Source organism: Euprymna scolopes, chromosome 2 (assembly GCF_053919585.1).
Source record: "Euprymna scolopes isolate OS-2025 chromosome 2, ASM5391958v1, whole genome shotgun sequence".
NCBI classification, from domain to species: domain Eukaryota; kingdom Metazoa; phylum Mollusca; class Cephalopoda; order Sepiida; family Sepiolidae; genus Euprymna; species Euprymna scolopes.
In genome coordinates, this window is record NC_136483.1 from 132823102 (window position 1) to 132846305 (window position 23204).

Genomic DNA, 23204 nt, shown 5'->3' on the forward strand with positions numbered 1-23204 from the left:
AAATTTCTCATATCGGTAGAAAATTTCATCCAGATTTATATTTTATCCAATTGTGATGCAAAAACGTAACATATACTTTACTTTTATTGGACCCCGTTCGTCCGTTCGTCCGTTCGTCTGTCCGCACTTTTTTCAATAACTACGCCTTGGAATTTTTGGAAATTTTGCACAAACAGTAAACATGATATTATTTAAAAAGTGACAGAACGGATTTTCCGCGAAATTTTGGTTAGAATGGTTAAAATTGACACTTTTGTGGTTATTTAAAAAAAAAAAAAAATTTAATGCCTCGGATTTTTTATAAAACTTTCTGAAAAGTTGTAACTTATTTCTATATAATTTTGTTTGTCTATACTTCGCGATTACACTTGGCTTTTAGGGCTAATAAAAACACTCAATTTTGGGGGACTATTTTACCGTATTTGTCCAAAAGTTTCTTTGTATGTCTATTTAGCAGTTTTGTATGGTGCTGAACTCAAATTTAAATATGTTAAGGACTTGAGGACTTTTGTGGCTAAATGGGGGCTAAATGATAGACTTAGTCATTTCTTTTTTTTTTTTTTTTGCAGGTTTCAGCGTGGGTGCAATTATTAGCCAAGACATTAGAAAAAGATATATAAATCAGCGGTGAAAACAACAAAAAGAGCAAGAAAAAAGTAAGGTGCTCTTCATAAAAAGAATTTTTAAAAAAGCAACACTATGCAGCAATGTTTTGGCCCATCAAATCAAGACACCAACAGCATCACAAAAGTAATTAAAATGATAATGAAACAATATATAATAAATCTGTGCACGACGAACCTAATGCCGGAAAATACAAAACATTTAAAATTTATGGTCATGTGATGATTGACTAAAGGGAAAAAACTCATTATAAATAGGATGCAGTTACGTCCTCTCACGGCCTCCATTTTCGCCGAGGATTTGTTCTTGAAACTAAATCAAACAGAACAATCTCCAGACTCGAACAGAGCGAGAGCAGAAGCATTTCGGTTGTGTGTCTAAAAGGAATCACACAGGCATAGAAGAGCTGACCGAAATTTCTCTGCGCCATTTCAATTCCGTTTTGGTTTGAGTGTCTGATGTTATTGGATTTCACTGAACAACCCTAATCCTCTAAAGACTCATTTTTTTTTAGGTTTTTTAACAATGGTGTAGCACGATTACTGGTAATTCGCTTTATACTTGTTTCATTCTTAACAAAGTTAAGAAGTACAGGGTGACCCCCCCCAAAAAAAAAAACAACAGCTAAATGGAGGCCATCTAGAACATATGCTGTAGAACGGAGAAAAAAAAAGGCTAAAGACCCTAGTGTTTTGATGTGATGTTTTGAATATAATAAACTAGTTATTACCAAGGTTTCATTTCATTCAGACAAAACACTAAGAAACGGGACCTAATTAGAATTGGAGCCCTTTGGGGGGGGGTCACCCTGTATTATAGTGTAAAGGTGTTATTTATTAAATTTAAACTTATATCTAAAGATGTTAAACCTGGATAGTTTAGTATCTCTGGTAATATTTCATCCAATAATCTCAACGTGGAATACCAATTGTTTTCAGGGTTCATCTTATGTTTTTGTAATGCAGTCATAGGAAATGTATAAACTGTCATTCAAGTGTAGGGGCCAAAGGTCTGTTCGAGAAATTTAATCTTAAAGGAGTCAGGAACAAATAATCGGACTATATTTCAAATTCCTGCATTACTATATGGACAAATCAACACATTAAAAGGGTTTTCTGTGTTGTTGTTTTTTTAACTAAGATTTTATCATCAAAGAAAATTTGGTTTGGTTGTTATCTAAACACAGATTCTATGAACAAAGCTTCCTTACGAGAAATACCCGCACGTGGAACATATTACATTTTTTCAAGTTATTTATGCCATTTTGGTAAAAGTTTTTATGCTTTAAGTTTTTAATATAATCAAATATTTATTTCTATGTTTGGTTTGGTTGTTTCATCAAAGACAATAATCGAGTTCATGCCATGCAATATGACTTCTACCTTTACTATCGACGTAATTGCCTGATTACTGTCTTATCAAAAATATATTTAGTTACAAAATGGTAAATTTGGTTGAATTTGTAATTTCCTTATCTAGTATAGCTTCATAAATTCAATCATGCAGAGTGAGTTTATCCATACACGTAAGCTGGCGTTCCTGAGCTATTGGGTTGGTGCAAAAACAATATCGTTTCATCACATATGTTACTTTTATATGTGATTTCTGAATTAAAACATTGATATATATATATATATATATATATATATATATATATTCCGTGACGTTCAAGAATATATATATATATATATATATATATATATATATATATATATATATATATATATATATATATATATATATATATATATACCAGTGGTGAAAAAACCGGACTAGAGTGCTCAATATGTAGTCAGAGCAATATATAGGAAATTTAATTTCCTATATATATATATATATATATATATATATATATATATATATATATCATTTTGAAGCACGGTTTTCGCTCCATGGTATCCTGTTTTTCGTTACCGTTCTCAATCTCTTCATTCATTTTGTGCAGGCTTTTCGACAGCATGGACAAAATTCAAATCGGCACGATATTATTGTTCTAGTTCAAATTAGGCCGAAAAGCTGTCAAGACAGCTCGTGATGTCAATGATGCGTTTGACCCAGGAACCACTAACGAACGTGTGGCACAACGGTGGTTCAAGGAATTTTGCAATGGTGACGAGAGCCTCGAAGATGAAGGCGGTCGCGTCCGAACGACTGCGGTTGATAACAAACATTTGAAAGCCTTAATTGAAGCAGATCCTCGCAAAATCACACAAGAATTTACTGTTAAACTCGAGGTCGACAACTCAAGAGTCGTTCGCCATTTAAAGCAAATAGGGAAGTAAAAGGTTGGATAAATGGGTGCCGCATGAATTGAACGATAATCAAAAAAATCGTTGTTTTGAGGTGTCTTCTACTCTCTTTCTGCGCAACAAAAACGACCTATTTCTCGAGTGGATTATGACGTGTGATGAGAAGTGGATCCTCTACGACAACCGGCGACGTTCGAGACAGTGGTTGAATGCCGAAAAAGCTCCACAACACTTTCCCAAGTCGGAATTGAGCCATAAAAAGGTTATGGTAACTGTTTGGTGGTCTGCGGCCGGTCTCATTCATCACAGCTTCTTGAATCCGGGCGAAACATTTACGGCGGAGAAGTACTGTCGACAAACTGACGAAATGCGCCGGAAGCTCCAACATATGTGCCCAAGATTGGTCAATATGAAGCAATATGAAGGGACCAATTCCCATGCATGACAACGCTCGCCCGCGTGTTGTTCAACTGACCTTACAGAAGCTGTACGAATTGGGCTACGAAACTCTCGATCCACCATATTCACCGGGCCTCTCGCCCACCGATTATCACTTTTTCAAGCATCTCAACAACTTCCTACGTGAAAAATGCTTCAAAAGCTGAGATGATGCTGAATCGGCCTTCAATGACTTTATCGCTTCGAGAACTCCAGATTCCAATGCTAATGGGATAAATAAACTTGTTTCTCGTTGGCAAAAATATGTCAATTCAAATGGTTCTTATTTCGATTAATATGAAAGGAGGTATCATCTTTTGAAGTTGAACGCCAAAAAACGACATTATTTTTGCACCAACCTAATATTTATCAATGCTCCTACGTATACAGATCTCATTTTGCCAGGTTGATTAATTTACATATTGGTCTATTTGGTTTGTAGTCTTAAGAGGTGATAACAGTTACATTTTTATAGTCAAGATTATGCCATATTTGTGTACGTGTAGGTGTGTGTGCACGCGTGCGTATGTATGTATATGGGTGTGTGAGCGTTGCATGAGTGGGCCTCTTTGTGTGAATGATTACTACCGTTTGTGTATTTCTGCGCGAGTGTTTGTCAGTGATTTCCCATTGCTGTCACTTATCGTTTCGTCAGAACGATAGTATTGTGAAAGAACTGTCGCACTCGTGCACGCTGACGCCCTCTCACTCACCTGACATCACACACGACGACGACCTTCCCACCACAGTACGCGTACGCGTCTACAGCTGCGCAAAACGTGTGTCTTGTCTGAATAGGAGCGTGCCCTCCTCTCGTCCGCCGTGGAAAGGTATTTCTCATTTGTTTACAGCAATTACATTGATTTTAATGAAGGAAAATCCCTTTTTTTAGAGGGAGGGGCATTAGTCACATTCACGAAAACTCACGTCAATAGAGTCAATCAAAAGCAAAACGAATGAAAAAAGGAGGAAGTATGATTAATAAAATTTCGAAATTTTATAGTCTTTTTTTTCTTTTCATATTCTCTATTCTTCCTTTAAATAAATATAATCTAAATTATTTTTGAAAATTCTTGAACGTCACGGAATACAGAGAAACATTGATACAAACTGCTTTATTAAAGCATTTTTATACGCTATATATATATATATATATATATATATATATATATATATATATATATATATATATATATATATATATATATATATATATATATACAGGATGACCAAAAAACAAACAGAGGACATTCAATTGTTTTTCTGAGCATTTTACAGTTAACGGAGAAAAAAAGGCCAAAGACCCTAGTGTTTTAATGTGATGTTTTGAATATAATAAACTAGTTATGACCAACAAAGTTTCATTTCATTCGGACAAAACACTAAGAAACGGGGCCTAATTAGAGTTGGGGCCCGTTTTTTTTGTCACCCTGTATATATATATACGAGCAAAAGTACCCGTCGTAGACTGGGTTCAAAAACAGCCTACAGAAAATGGACTCTGATTTATGAAAGTATGATAGGTTATGAAAAGGACGGGTTGTAAAGAGATAGCTTCAAATTTGGGGGTATCAAAACCAAAGCAAAATATGATGAAAGTAAAAATAAAATAGATAAATCCCATAAATTATTATACCATACCTGTTCTCACTGAAACACTTATCACAATATTCTGTGGATTTATATTAAAAAACCTTGTTAAACTTTGTGACATATTTCCATTCTATGGAGGTCAGGCGCGAACAACGCCCCATAATTTTATTATACGATATTTCTTCAAACTGAAACATAATTATCAAAGTATACTTACGCAGATAGATATGAAAAGTCTTTATTAAAGTTTGTGCCTCTTTCTATTCTATGGAGGCCAGGCGCGAACGCAGACCCCACAATTTTATTATACTGTCCTTATTTAAGTTAAAACATACTTATCAACGTATTCTTATGTACATCTATATCAAAAACCCTTGTAAACGTTTTTTTTCCCCCATTTTTTATTTCCATATTTTGTGGACCAAGCGCGAACGCAGACCCCACAATTTTAATGACCCACCGTTCTGCCAGATCAAACATATCCACTCCTCTGTCTATATATATATATATATATATATATATATATATATATATATATATATGACAAAAGTCTATATTCCAAGGTTCATGATGTTGACCATCTTACAAGTTATTCCTTTAATTCAGTTGACATTTACTATTCTTGACATTATCTGTTTCGTAGCACAAACTCAATCACTTAATTATTACATATAATATGTTTACATTACGCTATTCAAAACGACGTAATATAAACATTTTTGGATTTTTAATCATGTCAAAACGCACTTTATCTCCTTTGATGGATTGATTGTTGCTATTTCTTCTAATAGGTTAAGAGCAAAATAAATTCACTGATTGATATAATTAAGTGATTGATTTGGTGCTATGAACAGATACTGTCAAGAATTGTAAATGTCAACTGAATTAAAGGTATAAATTATAAGATGGTCAACATCATGAACTTTGTCATTTATTCATTATATTGCTCTATAATTACATTGAGCTTCTTAATTAAGGAATGGTATATACTATAAGGAAATAAAGTATATTTCCACAGAAATATATATATATATATATATATATATATATATATATACATAAAAAAAGGCTTCCTTCAGTCTTGGCAGACTATGGATACCCATTGTAAGGGTGCCTGCGCGTGAAATTTTCGTGGTAATAGTTGCGCAATCCCCAACCACACCTCTCCTCAGTCGACATGCACATACAGCGTCTCGAATTCCCAAATGGTCATCCATCTGGTACAAGCCAGGTTCAACGTTGCTTAACTTCGGTGATCTGACGAGAACCGGTGTGTCAACGTGATTATGCCGTACGTAATATATATATATATATATATATATATATATATATATATATATATATATATATATATATATACACGCACACACACATACATATACATACATACATATATATATATATATATATATATATATATATATATATATATATATATATATATATATATATATATATATATATATATATTTGTTTACCGTGTTTTGGGAAAGAATTCCAACAAAGTTCTCGATTACAAAGAAAAACCTTTTTTCGATATAAGAGCTTAATATTTATTTATTTATTTAAATGTACAGAAGGTCAGAAAAACATTGGTACCGTCGGTTTCAAGCCTAACATAAGGGCGACCAGTTAATGGTAAATCGTAAATAATGATAGGCTCTCGTCAGCCATGTTGTTTCTGTTTTCTGAAACCGATGATACCAATGTTTTTCTGACCTTCTGTACATTTAAATAAATATATATATATATATATATATATATATATATATATATATATATATATATATATATATATATATATATTAGAATATCCAACCCAATAATTTGGATTCCAGAAGATGTAAAAATTTAGCTGTAAAAATTCCAAATATAAGCTGAAAGGGTTTTAATAAGACATTGAAATTCAAGATTTTTTCATTTGTGTCTAATAATTATAGATCAAATTTAATGCAAAAATCGGAAATATCTGTCAAGGCACATTTATTGGCATATCTGGACAGGAGCTGCTGTGCACCCTATATTCCCTTGATCGAGTTCAAAACCGGCGTCGAAACCTAGTGGGTGATGCCCTTTTCTCTTCCCTACAACCTCTTTCCCACAGAAGAGACGTTGCAAGCCTGTTTCTACTCTATCGTTATTTTCATGGCAAGGCAAGTACTCGTCTGAGCTCCAATCTATGGTCCCCTCTTTGCCAAACTTTTACAAAAAAAAAACACTCAACTAGCTACAACCACTATCGACTATTTCCTCACTCTCTATCTGTCTAAATCTAAACTCAGATTCTATGAATAAATTTCTTCCTAAAACTACCCGCGTATAGCGTTCAAGTCTAATGTGAACAAGTTCTTGTTGAGCTGTTCCCTTAAATAATCTAAATTCTACCCAATCTACACTATTTACGATTGCTAAATTACCATCATTCAGTCATTAATCCTTCGGGTCTTGATATGTGGTGACTCTCTTGTAAAAAAAAACGGCAGAAAAACTGTTCTGGCTGTCACAGATATGGCAACACTACTCTACATCTGTGTCTTGTACAGATACTTTCTGGATCGGTAGAAAAATCTTACCATTTTTTCTTCGACTTTAAGAATGGATTTGATGTAAGTTTTCCCTTTTGGCTTTGGAATGAAGGTCATTGGCCAGTATTCAACTGCAAATCATAGAATTATGATAGTAATGTCATGATTATGTATATAAATTATTATCATTTTGATTATCTAACGAGAAAAATAACACCAACTTTTGACTTTGTATTTTTTTTAAATGTCCATTCTATTATTCCTTTAGTTATTAAGGAGCAGACGGGACAGCTCGCCATTTTAAATTTGGCGCTGAACGTTTTAATACCAAATATATTAGTCTGATTGAAATGATTAAAATGAAATTATTAAAAGACGCTCACATCGACATCTCAAACTATTTCACCCAGAAAACTAAGTTTCCATTTGTGCTATTTAAATTTTCAAAATAGAGTTTAAAAAATAACTAAGAAAGAAAGAAAACGTCACAAACTCGAAAGTTAAAAAGAAAAAGGAAAAAAAACAAACGTATAAAACAACATAGAAAATAGAAAGTAAATACAAAGAAAGAAAACGTTGCGTTATGGAAATATATTTCTGTTCTCCCTTTCCTTATTATTCGAGCAGATGCGTGACAGGACGGATATATATTTACAAATACTTACACATTACTTTTCATTATAGACTAGAGAATGCCACAAATTGCTAATGCGTGGAGATACAAACTTACCGATATGAGTAAGGGCAACGTCGAACGTAACTGTTAGTCGTGTTGTAACAACTAACAATGTGTCTTACGCAAACGATCTTCGTAAGAACTTATCTGGTGGTGAGATAACGAACCAACAAGCTTACACAAAACATGAACAGAAAACGAATGCTATCGTTTCTGTTATGAAACCCGAAGAGGAGAAACAGGCAGACGGGTTATGACAAACATGCTACCCTTATATTCTATAATGACAGAAAAAGAGGAAGTGGGCTTACGAGTTACACTTTTTATATCGACTACCATGTGCAACAACCAACAACAACTTCCCGCACTCTTTATTTGTGCCTAAAAACGAAAATTCCATGAGTAGAGTTTATTTACTAGAACCATCCGTCAGTGGAACGCAATACCGTTTTTCTGCTTTCCGGCTGACTATAACATAGTCGTCTTCAAATCTAATGTAAAAAGTTCCACCGTGACTGATTTTGTTGTCGCACTATCTACCTAACAATAACCCTTATGCTAGAGTGGCCTCCGATTTTTGCTACGTGGTGATCTTCTAAGTAAAAACAACATGTAAATACATCAACCAATCGTTCATCATTCTACGGTCACGTGGTATGGAGCACTAAGAATAAAAAATAGATCTTTAATTCCTTATTCCACAATTCCTATTCCAATTCTGATTATTCGAACCGTTGTTCTCAATTGGGGACTATTTTACCGTATTTATCCAAAATTTTCTGTGTATGTCTATTTAGCAGTTTTGCATGGTGCTGAACTCAAATTTAGATGTTTTAAGGCCTTGAGGACTTTTGGGACTAAATGGGGGGGGGAATGATGGACTTGGTAATTTCTTTTTTTTTTTTTTTTTGCATAGTGCAAGACTCAAATTACATATGGTAACTGCACCATTTATTCATTTTCACTGGATTTGACGTCCCCTGGGGACATTTGGAGCTAAATAGGGGTGGGGGACAAATGCTGAACTTAGTCATTTTTATATTCCACGTTCATTGTGCATTGACGGGGGACCATGCATGCTTCACTTGTTATTATATATGATGATTCCAAAGACAAAATGTTTTTCACTGTTTCGCGAGTACAATTCCAATTGCTATAACTGATTGTTGTTTTTTATAAGGAAATATTGTAATATTGATTTATACTAATGGATCACCACTTATCAAGGCCAAAATCACACAAGGATAACGGTTAATCAGATTGAATCATTGTCACTCGAGATCAGATTGAGATTGCTGGAATTGACTAATTTCAAATACTTGTTTATGATAGAAATTTGGAAACATTGGATTTGAAGATGACGATATTGTACTCCGCAGAGAAGCAGTTTCGTGGTAATGCTTTCTACAAACGGAAAATTCAGCTGTTGCTAAGCACATGATAGAAGAAATGAAAGTCGTTCATTTTTTTTAATTGATGTGTGAAAATGACTCGTTGCTGTAAATTGAATTTTTGTCGAACACTTTAATTGAAGTAACGATAGAGTAGAGAGAGACTTCTCACATCTCTTTTGCAAGAAGGAGGTTGTAAGGAATAAAATCTATCATTCCTCCTCGAAGCAGATTTTGAACTCTGTGTCGGCAACAAAGAGATATTCGAGCGACGTCTCCCCAAATTTGACAGCAATGCAATGATAAGTTGTGAAATAGAGCAGAGTGGTATTTTTCAGAATTCCTTTTAAGATCACGATAAAACCATATTTTTACATGTTACCTTCACACGTTAAAACAATATTTTTACATGTTACCTTCACACGTAAAAACCATAACATTACATGTTACCCTCACACGTTAACACCATATTTTTACATGTTACCTTCACACGTTAAAACCACATTTTTACATGTTACCTTCACACGTTAAAACCATATTTTTACATGTTACCTTCATACGTTAACACCATATTTTTACATGTTACCTTCACACGTTAAAACCATAACATTACATGTTACCTTCACACGTTAACACCATATTTTTACATGTTACCTTCACACGTTAAAACCACATTTTTACATGTTACCTGCACATGTTAACACCATATTTCTACATGTTACCTTCATACGTTAACACCATATTTTTACATGTAACCTTCACACGTTAACACCATATTTGTACATGTTACCTTCACACGTTAAAGCCATATTTTTACATGTTACCTTCACACGTAAAAACCATAACATTACATGTTACCTTCACACGTTAACACCATATTTTTACATGTTACCTTCACACGTTAAAACCATAACATTACATGTTACCTTCACACGTTAACACCATATTTTTACATGTTACCTTCACACGTAAAAACCATAACATTACATGTTACCTTCACACGTTAACACCATATTTTTACATGTTACCTTCACACGTTAAAACCACATTTTTACATGTTACCTGCACATGTTAAAACCATATTTCTACATGTTACCTTCACACGTAAACACCATATTTTTACATGTTACCTTCACACGTAAACACCATATTTTTACATGTTACCTTCACACGTTAAAACCATATTTTTAAATGTTACCTTCACACGTTAACACCATATTTTTACATGTTACCTTCACACGTTAAAACCATATTTTTACATGTAACCTTCACACGTTAACGCCATATTTTTCCATGTTACCTTCGCACGTTGACGCCATATTTTTACATGTTATCCTCACATGTTAATACCATATTTTTATATGTTACTTTCACACGTTAACACCATATTTTTACATGTTAGCTTCACACGTTAAAACCATATTTTTACATGTTATCTTCACACGTTAACACCATATTTTTCCATGTTACCTTCACACATGAACGCCATATATTTACATGTTACCTTCACACGTTAAAACCATATTTTTACATGTTACCTTCCCACGTTAAAACCATGTTTTTACTTGTTACCTTCACACGTAAACACCATATATTTACATGTTACCTTCACACGTTTAATCCATATTTTTACATGTTACCTTCACACGTTAACGCACTATTTTTACATGTTATCTTCACACGTTAAATCCATATTTGTACATGTTACCTTCACACGTTAAAACCATATTTTTACATGTTATCTTCACACGTTAAAACTATAATTTTACATGTTATCTTCACACGTTAACACCATATTTTTACATGTTACCTTCACACGTTAAAACCATATTTTTACATGTTATCTTCACACGTTAAAACCACATTTTCACACGTTACCTTCACACGTTAACACCATATTTTTACATGTTACCTTCACACGTTTAAACCATATTTTTACATGTTACCTTCACACGTCAACACCATATTTTTACATGTTATCTTCACACGTAAACACCATATTTTTACATGTTACCTTCACACGTTAAAACCATATTTTTAAATGTTACCTTCACACGTTAACGCCATATTTTTCCATGTTACCTTCGCACGTTGACGCCATATTTTTACATGTTATCCTCACATGTTAATACCATATTTTTATATGTTACTTTCACACGTTAACACCATAACTTTACATGTTACCTTCACACGTTAAAACCATATTTGTACATGTTATCTTCACACGTTAACACCATATTTTTACATGTTACCTTCACACGTTAAAACCATATTTTTACATGTTATCTTCACACGTTAACACCATATTTTTCCATGTTACCTTCACACGTTAACGCCATATTTTTACATGTTACCTTCACACGTTAACACCATATTTTTACATGTTACCTTCACACGTTAAAACCATGTTTTTACTTGTTACCTTCACACGTAAACACCATATATTTACATGTTACCTTCACAAACAAAAAAATGCAGATTCTCGTGGATTAGTTACAATTTTCGAAAAAGTAAATTTTTATTTTTTTTGTTTGTTTGTTTGTTGGTTTGTTTATGTGTGGTTTTTTTTTTGTTGCTGTTGTTTTTTTTTCTTTTTTTACAAAGTGGAAAGTATTTGTAATTATTAGGGCTAGGACAACAGATATTATTTTCATTGTTTTGACTCTCGAGTGTGTATCCGTTGATATCTTATATGCTTTTATAGAAAGTGATGTGGTTCTCGGTTGATTAACTGTGTCTAACTGTGTTGGATATATATACTCGAGAGTCAAAAGAATGAAAAGAATATTCTGTTGTCACAGCCGTACTAATTATAAATTAATTCTAAAGTAAACACTGATTTTATAACTGAGATTTTTATTCTCCAAAGAATGAACAGTCCATCTGAATATTGGAAAATTTTAAAATAAGGAGTGGGAGTCGAAATCAAATATTTTAGAATTCTTGAAGTCGGAGTTGGATTTTTTTTTAACCTTCTAGGAATCACTAAACTCTCAAAGTATTGGAAGATTTCAAAATAAAGAGTTAGAATTGAAATCAAATATTTTACAATTCGTCGTGTCGGAATTGGAATTTTTGGTATCCTAGGAGTCGAAGTTGAACCTTCCACTGTGCAACTCTAATAAACCGTCTTTTTTCACTGCCTTTAACTTAGAAATTAGTTACACTGTTTATAAAGTACGTATCCATTTTACAATGAAGCTGTAATTGCGAAGTAAACTTCGATGAATTGAAAAAATAAATTTTATTTTAAAATTATTTTTAGCGATAATTCTGATCGAAGCATGAGAATCGATATTACTTGCATTGGGGTGGGGGTAACTCTTAAGTATAGTTCACAGTTAATAAATTATACATTCTTAAAAAACTTTTGCCAAATGCATTAAAATTAAATTTGTACTGGCCTATAAAAGTTTAAATTGTGGAAACTGATTTTAATCTCTGAAAATATTATCGCAGCTTTGATAGCTGAAAGGAGTTAATCAAAGATGGCGGTCGATTTGGAGGGGAGGGGTCGCTAATTTTAGGCTTAAAAGATTGTAAAAAGGGGTAATGTTTAAAGGTCGCTGTCAAAGAAAAACTCTGTATAGGCATTAAAATTGTTTCAGGTTGTTGTTTTTGTTAAATATTACTAAATGAGGAATAATTTCTATTTAAAATCCTCTTAGTATTATGCATGTAAAATGTATTTGTGAATAATGTACTCTGTGAATAAGCTAAAACAAAACAAAATGGTCACCGAATTTGACCTGGTGTCGCGTTTATCTTGAAACAAAAATCGAATTTTAATGTGAAATGATTCCTCATCTAATAATATTTCTTACAAATAACATAAATTAACTAGATTTTTGCCCGTTATAGTCCGTTGACTTAGAATCAGCGTTTTATGCCAAATTGTGCATTAGTTCGCTGCATCTTAAAGGCTCATACAAAATTTCAGACAGATCTGACCAGTAGTTCCCGAGAAAAAAGTGATATTGTGGTGACTAATCTCTATTAATCTTTAACTGTGTATCGAACAGATGCCATAATACTTAGTTCGCTGCACTTTAAAATACCAAAGGTCTCTGCAAAATTTCAGCAAGACCGGCCCAGTAGTTTCCGAGAAACGTGGAACGAACAGATGGACCGACAGCTTAAGAGAAATTGATTTAACAAATAACATAAACCCATTTTTAATGCCTATGCTAATTTCTCCCCACCCGCGACTTTTAAACTTTCAACCATCAATTCTTAATGTCTATGTCTACGTACTAAAATACGCCAGTTTGTTGGAAATATTGTTTTGTTTGGTTTTTGTTTTATTTTTCTGTTGTTAATTATACTACCTTTATAAAAATTTAATTAAAGAAAGAGGAGGGTCAAAACGGACCGTGCCCTTTTTGTCACTTTTCCGGTTATTTCTTGCCATTTTCTTTTCTTTTTTTTTTTTTACCTGTTTTCCGTCATTCAAGTAACCTATATTTTAAGGTGATTTTCTTTTACCAGGCACCTCCAAGCATCCTAGATATTACGGTGCTGAGAAGTGTGGGGGGGGGGGCGACAATCTTACAAGTTTACATACTAGTATTTCTGTTAATGTGTACGTTTCTTTCTTGCGATTTCTCTCCCTTATTTTTTAACTGACTGAGAGTCCCTGCCCTTTCTTTTAAAAATAAGGAGAGAATCGTACAATTCAAGCGACTGCTACAGTAGTCGCACTTCTTCTCTGGGGCACAGTGATCTACAACAAATCGGCAACGAAGGGCAGAGTTAATCGGTGATGGTGTTGGGTAGAGTAAAAACCTCAGAGGAAGAAAATAGAAAACGTCGCCGGGGTTCCTAGGAGGTAAAATGTACGGGCGGCCGGTACCACTGCAACTAAGAATATCAGCTGGGTAGGTAGTAGTAATATTTACGATACTTTTCTTAACTAATTCAAGGGGCTGGCATAGGGTCTCGCCCTTTGGGTCGTATGGGAGCACAGTTTTGTTCGGTCCTAGGCAAATATGCTCCAAGCATCATCTCTTCCTTCGAAGAGGAGATTGGCTTATCGACGATCGCCAGAAGAGCCTTTGACAAAAGATAACGGCACAACAAATTTTGCATATATCCAAAGTGATCCCTATTTGAGGTAACTAGATTTACCACTAAAAACTGACGCTATGTCTAATTTTGTTGCAGTGGGAGTCAGGTATTCGCGGAAAGTGGGCGTGGGGGTGGGGGTAAAGAAGAATATTCAATCCCGCCCGACCTCCCCAAAAATTAGGGAACACTCTGGATCGCAGTAAAACTTGTATGGATCGATAGGGGTGCCTCATGCGACCATTAATAAATCAATCCCTCAACAAATAAAGGACGTTATGCCTGGGAGGATGAGTTCCTGATACCAAACAGAACCATACCCTACTTTTATAAAGCCCCGGCAGCAGGTATACACAAGTGCCAGCTGTGCATATCGACCAACAGTTTGCCTCTTGTTTGAAATAAAGTGTATATGAAACTTAGACTTGTATTTCTGATCGAATTCAACATGTCTTTGTTGTTCTCGTCTTCTGTTTCTTTCTTTTGTTTGTTTCTATCTATTTCGTTCTTTATTCCTTTCTTTGCGTTATTTTTACCATTCCTTTATTTTCGTTATTTTTACCATTCCTTTATTTTCGTTATTTTTACCATTCCTTTATTTTCGTTCTGCCTCTTTTTCCACCTACTTCCCTTCGAAGCGATTCGTAATTTCCTTCAATGGTTTTCTGGTAATGTCTCTTCAGACTTCTTCCAATACTTGCTATTTTATTCTCTCTCTCTCTCTCTCTCTCTCTCTCTCTCTCTCTCTCTCTCTCTCTCTCTCTCTCTCTCTCTACCTATCTCTCTCTCTCTCTCTCTCTCTCTAGCTGACTATCACAATCCCTATTTACTAACACAAACTTGTGTACAAGATCACTGTTTAATGTGAAAAATTCAGCTCCCTAAAAAAGGACACGTAATCTTTTTAGCAATCCCTTATGAATCACAATAAGCAGGCAATAAAATTCCCTTAAATGAAGAGGGAATAATTGTCTTTCTTTGGTACTTGTACAGTTTAATCAAGACATTAAAAAATGAAAGTATTGGGGGAGAAAAAAACATTATATTGTACGTAGTCATGGAAGAAAGTTTTCATACAAAAAATCATTTTTTTTTTTTTTTTTTTTTTTTTTAGAGAAGAAAATCACATTTTAATTATTTTGATTATATCCTCGCCATTTGCCTATTTCCGGGGACGAGGGGGGTTCCCTTAAACAAAACAAAAAAAAACGATTAACAAAGGACATAATGAAAAAAGGACATAGAAACTCTGTAAAATAAGTGAAAAAAAAAAACTAAAATATTTATCTAGTTTCAAAGTAATTTCGTAAAATTCCGACAAACTTTAAGCGGTAATTAGAGTTATCTCCCCTGGCACCCCCCTCCTCATCTGCGAAAAACAAGATGGCCGCGACCGATACGATCGATCTCATTTCCTTTGTAAAAAAAACAAAAACTACTTGATCAAATTAAGTGATTGTTTTTGTATGAAAAATTTTTTCCATAAAGAGTACGTACAATATAGATTTATTCAATGTTTATATTTTTTTTAATGTCTTGATTAAACTGTACAAGTACCGAAATATTTATTTGCATACTTTTATCCCAGCCCGGAGGTCGAATAAAAAGGGCTATCACAGTCTTTATTTACTACTTCCCCACGAAGGCTATTACATTGGATTAGTTTTAAGACGGCTTTCTGGATTTTAAATGAAAATAAAAGTTGCTAAAATGATTTCGGTTCTTACTTTGAAATATTTTATTTGCACGAAATATAAAACTATATAATGAAAAAATCAGGCACAAGGTCATTCAAAAGTGTGGAGGTAATGGATGTCATTGGTCATCCTTGGTCTCAAATACTTAAAACTCTTAACTAGAAATATCGCAGTCACCACAGTACCACATTCACTTCAGGGGCTGTCCTATTTAAAATAAACCCAAATTGAAAAGTTTTATTAAATTATTTACAGTAATAACATTTCGTAATTGCCCGAATGCCAAGTAATTTGTTGAGTCTCCACTTCCACGGCAAAATGAAGGCTTAACGTTAGCAAACACACACACACACACACACACACACACACACACACACACACAAAGGAGGCACACTAGACGAGTACAAAATTAGCAATGATCGATCCCATCGACATCGCCTAAGTAAGAGTGGGGAGGGTGGTCAAACAACATACAATGAGAGAGGGTGAGAGTGATAGACAGAAGCTTAGTAAAAGTTAATTGCAAATTGCTGCTAATTAAAACAATTAAAATGGTTAACATAACTCAATCCCACAAATGAGGAATATCTTAGTTTTATTTTATGTTATGTGAAGCTAGCCTTTGGGGAAACAAACGTTGATTAATTCAGCTTTAATAGCAGCGTTTTTTGTTTGCACCCATCTATGCCATCTACAAGCGTGTCTATCTCTCTGTTTTTTTCTATCCACGTGTCCCTTTTTGTTTGAACATAGTCAGCCTTTTCTCCCTTACCCTGTTGCTTCGCATTCCCCCTGCCCCAACTGCTACAATAAACCACACATATCCTCCCCCTTCATCCACTCAATGTATCTTTATTCTTTCCCATTTCAGGTTCACCGTGTGAAGCGATACCCGTCCCTACAAGCACTAGGTCCTTATACAGCAATCCACTATCGTAGACAGCCGGTCATATGCACAGACGGGGTTCACACCTACCAAGATAAACGTGAGCATATTTGGAGAAAAAGAGAGAGAGAGAGAAACAGCTGACTTCAACCTATTTCCAATGTAAAAGAGTTCCGAACATACTCCATCCTCCTCTCCACAACTAAAAAAGGGATTTCCTTCCATCTAGCAGTATCATTAGTCGCTATCAGATGAGATGTAATATTAACGCGTCTTCCCAACACGATCAGTTTAATGTGGGGATTGCAGCTACCCCAAAAAGGGGACAAAGTACTAAACTAGTCATGTTCAAACACGTCAGCATTCTCTGGTGAGGGCGCTCCAGGCTAAAGGCAATCAAACTCCCCATTCCCTACGATATGAGGAGGAAAAATCTGGAAAAATGACATCCCGAGGAAGAATATTTAAAAGGTCCTAGCACGAAGGCCGGGGACCTTCATTATTATTCAAGACGTTGGTGTTGGTGTTGTTGTTTTTGGTGTTGTTTTTGTTGTTGTTTCCCCCCCCCCCATCCATCCTTTTAATACGGTGTGGGGTTTTGTTTTTTGATAAAGATTCGTGCACGAAAAAAAAAGTCTGCGTGCATATCTGTTAAGAGGAGGAGGAGGAGGAGGAAGGATTATCGGTTTCGTTGTTAATCCGGACTTCACACACATGGATCTGGATCGCTCAGGATATGCGTTGTCCGGGAACGCGGAACGGAGAAAGAAAGGTGAGTACAAATTCCGTATCTTTTCATTTTTTCCTCTTGAGTGTGCTTATTTGTTTATTAATTTGTTTTTGTTGTTGTTGAAAATTTTTATTATTATTATTATTATTATTATTATTATTATTGTTAATAATAATAATAATAATAATAATAATAATAATAATAATAATAATAATAATAATAATAATAATTTACTCGCGCGGAGTTTTCACACGAGTTGTTACCAGTGATTGTGGTGTTCCCTGGAGTCTGAGTGAGAACAAGTCTCACCAAATTTTCTGTCTGTTTCGATAACTGTTGTAAATCACTCTACCTTATCGCAACAGAGGTTTACCATTTATTTCGCGCTGATTGTTGACTTTCTGTTGATAGAAATAATACTATTAATATATACATTTATTCTTATTCCATTAAAATTCTTTTTATTGGTAGTAATGCTAGTAGTTTTGTAATACGGCCGTAGTTGCTAAATTAGTAGTAGTAGTAGTAGTAGTAGTAGTAGTAGTAGTCTTATAATTGTAACAAGGAAGTTTCATTGTTGTTTTTATTATCATCGTCGACTTTATGGATATTAGTAGTAGCAACAGTAACAGCTGTTGTTGTTGAATAGTTGTAGTAGTGGTGATAGTGGTGTTATTAGTTGAAGTAGTAGTAGTAATATTAGCATAGAGAAAGAGTAAACCGTTTTTTTATGGCTATTATTATTATTATTATTATTATTATTATTATTATTTGGCAAAGTGTAGTATCTGTGGTTATACTACACTTCAGTTTATCGGTCAGTGAAGCAGAAATCCTTCTAGACTGAGGCATTAGGCAATGTTTATTTTCTTTATTACGATTCGGAGTGCCCCTTCTTTTTCCTCTTATTAAATTTCCCCACCTCATTAAAAAACGACCTAGGTCAATATGAACCAACTAAAAATTTGCCTTTAAAAATTGATTTCTGGGAGTTTTCGGGTCTATTTTGAACGAATATCACTTTTAAAAATGTTCGCTGGAAAATAGTTTATATATCAGATCTTTATTGTCGAATGTCTTTCGCATTGTTTTCACTGGTGGCCATGCTGGTTTCGCGCACGCGCATTAAATTGTTGCGCACACGCGTGAATACAAACATGGCCAATAGTGAAAGCAATAAGCAAGATATTGGATAACAAAGATCTTAATATAAAAACTACTTGTCGACGACTAGTTTTAAAATATTCGTTCAAAAGAGACCCCTTAAAATACACCTAAAAATCAATTTTTTAAAGGCAAGTTGGCACTTAAGCGCTAATTGACCTGACCTTGTGTCTGACTAATCTCGAAGGGAGGCAAGTAATTAAGAGCTTAAGTCCTTGTTCCATGAGGAAAATCCTACATTTTTAAAAAAAATGAATCAAAGGCCCTTTTCCTGCCTCCTCACGAGAGCATTGTAAGAAAAAAGGGTTTAGCAAGACAAAAATATAACTATTTTACGCTTTTAAAGATTTTTTTTTTCAAAAGCCAACTACTGTGGACGTTTGCATAAGTAAAAGTATTTGCTTTAAATTCCTTGTTAAACTTTTTCTTCTTCTTCTTCTTTTTCTTTTTCTTCTTCAACTCTTTTTCTTCTTTTTTGTTTCTTTAACCTTTTGTTCTATTCTTCCCTCTCATCTTCTTTTGCCCCTCACTTTCTTTTCTTATTTTTCCTTCTCTTTTTTTTCTTATTTTTCTTTTTCTTCTTTGTTCACTGTTTACTTCTCTTTCCTCGTTCTTCTTCCTTTCCTTTTTCTTCTCTCCGTCGTTCTTTCTTCTTCTCCTCCCCTTCTTCTATTCTCATATTTCTTCTTCTTTTACTTCTTTGTCCCTTCTACTTTTCTACTCCAAATCCTGTTCGTTTCTTTTTTTCTTTTCTTTTTTTCTCCCTTTTTTCTTTTTTCTTATCTCCCCCCCCCCCACACACACACACATACTCCTTATTTCTTTTCTACTTTTTCTTTTTCCCTAACTTTATTGTTGTTACGCATCCAACGGCACTTTCTCCAACGCCGGATTTATCTTTTTATTATTTTACTGGCAACCCCAACCCCCTTCTTTGCGTCATGTACCGTTTGTACAAGTGTACGTTGTTTCTTAGATTACCGTTGATTCTCTGTTTTCTTCGTGGTTCCGATGACTGCAGGTATGACCACAGTCTATACAAGGGGAAACGATAAAATTGTTGCCATAGAAAAGACATTATTCCATTTCCATTTAATGAAAACTTTTGTTTACTTTTTTTTTGTTTGTTTTTGTTTTTTGTTTTTTGCAGACCATCTACTAGTTAGCCAGTTGTGTACAAATCTCAAGAGCGATAGGACCTTCTATCACGTTTGAAAGTGACACAATGTTTAATGAGCGAAATCGGAGATGAGCCGCTGTACAACTAATGCTTTCTCCGATCCAAGTTATGACAGCACTCTCAAAATGCAAATCCGGATGGTTCAACGCTTGAGGGCACAGCTCAACCAAGTTTCCGGACACGGTTATGGTCTTCGGTGTGGTTTCAAGAGAGACCCAGATCATGCCACCTCACATCTTCGAAGACAGCTTGAAAGTCAATACCAAAGTGTACCTGAACGTGCTGAAGAGTGTGGTGACCCCACTAATGCAATCAGGTGACTGCTGGCAGACCCTGAGTGTGGTAGCAGGACTCGGCGCCGGCCCATAAGTCCAAAGAGACACAGGCTTGGCTCCAGGAGTGCTACGACTTTGTACCCGTCTCTCATTGCCTCCTTCCTCCTCCTCCTCCTCCTCCTCCTCCTCCTCCTCCTCCTCCGCTTGAACCCGATGGACTACTTTGTTTAGTCATACGTCAAGTACATCACCAACTTGACCTCCCACCAGCCTAAGCTAGCCTGATCGCCGCCATCCACCTAGTATTCACCGAGCTTCCGTCGGCGCTTGTGGAAAAAGCATGCTCCCAGTTTCTGACTCGTATCGAAGCGATGATTGAGACTGAAGGTGGCTACATTGAATAGCTGTCAGCTTTCTACATAATAGTTACCTGAATTGATTTTTTTTTCAATAAAAGTTTTAAAATAAAGCTGTAGTGTTGTTTAAATTAATCGTTCCACCCTGTAATATAGGGTTAGAGTAACCACATTCGCCACCACCACTACATCCTAATAATTTCAATTTCTACATCTTGATGTTCAAAATTTGCTTGTGAGCTTTATTATTATCAGTTTTATTTTTTTTATTTTATTGATATTACTAGTGGAAGTACACGTCCCCAACGAGTTTAGACGCATCAGCTCAACTGGAAAATACCTTTTACTAAAACAACTGAAAATTAATCGTTTTAATCAATAAAAGAATTTATGAGAATAAAAACAGATATAAATTACTTATCGCTAGACAATAGCAGATGCATCGATAGTTTTTAATTTATTGCTTTTGCATAAGGTAAATAACTTGCATAATATTCTTCATTCTAAAATATGAGTTGTTCCTTTTGTGGACTTTGATTGGGGGGGGTGATTATTTAAAATTGTCTCATATTATGTCGTCTGGGTGGAACTGTGTAGATTTAAATTATAGTGGTGTAGGTTATTACGTTGCCAATAACAGTACAAAATAACAAATAAAAATTGGCTAGTCTGAAACAAATTTTGATTTGTCAGCTTAAATGTTATTTTGGTCTGACACGATAATTTCATTTGTTAAAAGTCGAAATTAAAATATATAAATGAACTATTTTAAAGTAAAATCAGATTTCCCTTATTTCGCTTATCGAAATAGCTTTCGAGATTTAAAAATAAAAATCAAGTTAACACACCGATTCTTATTAGATCACCGAAATTGAGCCTGGTCAGTAGCAGATGGGTGACCATTCGGGAATACCAGTTGCTAATGTAGGTATAACCCTAACCCCCCTTCGTCCGAAGTCCAGGCCGCATCCGTCGCTATCCTGGTTCATGGGAGCATACTTGTGATGTACTTTTGGCCGTGTTCGTCACTCCCAGCTCACAGGACCATAGATGCAACCCAGCATTCTTACTTGTCTAGTGATGGACCCCTCAAGGGTGACCAGACTCTCACTGATCACTGGAAAATATCTCTCTGCTGCTTAGGGCACGCGAAATGTGCATGACCCTAAGTCTGTGTGGCAACACCGTCGATTTCGGCCGTCACTCTGGCTTTGTACTGGATCCAGTCTGTCTCCTTCATCATCTGGCGTCAGGGCATACCTGAAATAAACTGCATCTTCATTCAGGCTGGCAAATCGAGAAACAAGGAAAAACTCTGGGACATTTTTATATAACGAAACAAAATAATTATTCATAAATCGTTTTACACTTGTTTAGTCGAGTTCTTTGATTCAAGCTTCATGATGCAGGTTGTATACTTAAGTTCCACTAATCAATTTCCCAGCTAAGAACAAGAGCTTTTCAACTTAGCGCTTATGAGGGTTTCGTCCCCCCCCAGGCGGGGTGAGAGCGATGTGGACGCCTCGAATGCCAGTCAGTAAAAGGGACTAAGGACTCTAACTCCAAAAAGTCAATCGTTTTTATCAAATCAGAAATTTCTCTTTCCATCTTTTTGGAGTTATTCTTTCTTTTTTCCCCCTTTCTCTCTTTCTCTTCGTTCCCTATTAATTTACTCCCCTTCTCTCTTTCTTTTGTCCCGAACCTTCTCCCTCATTAATGACCATATCTCTCCTTAGGTTCAATTTATTTATTTATCTGTCCAACTAACTTATCACTTGGCTTGATGGTCTGGTAGTTAAATACAACAGGTGGACCCAATGACAACATCTCCCAGACACCAAAGCAGACCTTTTGAACCCAAGTCATTGTACCTGTCTCACTCAATTAGTAGTTAAAATTCATTTTTACCAAATCCAACTAAAAAACAATCTCTTGTTCCACGAATCCTATTATCAGATTTTATATTTTCTTTTCATTGAAAAAGATATTATTTCTTCTCTGGTGGACAGAATTTCATAAACATCTGTTTTTCCTTGACCAAGTGTCAGCATGCCCCCCTAACCATACCTCATCCTCTCCCATCCTCTCTTCCTCTATTTGAAAAGTAAGACCATCTGGTGTCGCCAAGGATCTCGTGATATAGGAAGAAAACAATAGCTCCATGCAAAAATAATTTTTTTAAAATTTTTTAAAAATTAAAAAAAAAAACTAACATCGTAAAAATTTCGCCTGAGTGGAATATTCATGCGACTGACTTTTGAACTTCACCAGAAACCCGACTGAACCGTCCCGGAGTGCGTATGACATCAGGGCATGTCAAGATTACCACTTCAGATTAAATTTGTAGTAACACAAG

General features: G+C 34.9%; 1 protein-coding gene and 1 pseudogene across 1 annotated transcript in view; one reads left to right on the plus strand and one right to left on the minus strand.

The window, feature by feature from the left end:
• LOC145296163 (alpha-protein kinase vwkA-like) overlaps positions 1-23204 on the plus strand; it is a 116797-nt gene that overhangs the window by 44947 nt on the left and 48646 nt on the right. Inside the window, exon 2 of the mRNA XM_080142373.1 lies at positions 17129-17915. The gene's annotated coding sequence lies outside the window, so the exon portion shown is untranslated. The remainder of the gene's footprint in view (positions 1-17128; positions 17916-23204) is intronic.
• Positions 6085-6201, minus strand: LOC145242051 (5S ribosomal RNA; annotated as a pseudogene).